This window comes from Rutilus rutilus (assembly GCF_951802725.1).
Source record: "Rutilus rutilus genome assembly, chromosome: 1".
NCBI classification, from domain to species: domain Eukaryota; kingdom Metazoa; phylum Chordata; class Actinopteri; order Cypriniformes; family Leuciscidae; genus Rutilus; species Rutilus rutilus.
In genome coordinates this window covers 69,655,596-69,656,566 of record NC_140209.1, presented here as the reverse complement: position 1 = coordinate 69,656,566, position 971 = coordinate 69,655,596, and the positions used below count along the sequence as shown (strand labels likewise).

Sequence of the window (971 nt, the reverse complement as noted above, 5' to 3'; positions counted from 1 at the left end):
GATATAGGGTGGTGCAGTGGTGTTTCTGTGTCCATGCTGCATCTCACCTGTCACCCAGTGCTAGATGCATTTACAAGCTGATACTCTAAACACAGCGTTCCAGATCAAATGTGATTCATACAGACTAAAATGTGTGGCACCTTTATGGTTAATTGTCATATTAATTTAGGTGAATGCAACGTTTAATCATTATTGTGTAATTGTGTTGGCGATGAATTCCTCTTATTTAACAGGACAGACGAACCATCTCTTTTTGATGACTGTTCATCGCACAAGATGCCAAAGTATCTGCCTTTGTTGACCACATTAGAAGCCAGATGTTAAGTGTAAGGATTTCTTTAACTCTTTTTAATTGAATGTTTTCTTGTCCTGGGATTACATGTAACATATTGTTTCTACTTTCAGAGGACAGGTCATGATGTCTGCGGACCGGCAACATTTCCAGCAGGCAGAGAAATAGCACAGAAGTCCAGGGCCAAGGTGGATGAAGAGGGCCTTGAAATAGCTGTGTGCAGACATGAGTCTCGCTGCAAGGCTTGAGCCTCTACCGTGGTGAAATATATGCCGACCCAATGTTCCTGCAGAAGGAGCTGGCACACGCTGCAAATGCAACACTCTTTTGTATGGACATTGCTTGCAGGTAGATAGCCATTGCCAAATGATAACTGAAGGTTTTACTGATGTTTTACCTTTATTAATATATGCCATGCATGGGAATAACACCATGACTAGCTAAAAATCACAATTTTTTTATATTATGGAATTAGAAAATGAATATGGCTACTACCTTATCAGTACTGATATGACAAATTACCATACATATGACTACATACTGTAGTGTTACAGGAATTGTACTAGTCACTTAGATCCTGGTTTGTCTCCTTACCAGTTTTGGCAATTTCCCCTTTACAGGCACTGGCCTTATTTGGAAAAGATGGCAGAAAAGTTATCCGAGCTCCAACCACTTCCCA

The 971-nt window shown here is 40.4% G+C and overlaps 1 long non-coding RNA gene across 1 annotated transcript; it reads left to right on the top strand.

The window, feature by feature from the left end:
* Positions 1 to 258: 258 nt before the first annotated feature.
* On the top strand, positions 259 to 971 carry LOC311283505. Its single transcript, XR_014626079.1, has 3 exons — positions 259 to 326; positions 406 to 640; positions 913 to 971. It is a non-coding gene; the product is annotated as an uncharacterized lncRNA (long non-coding RNA).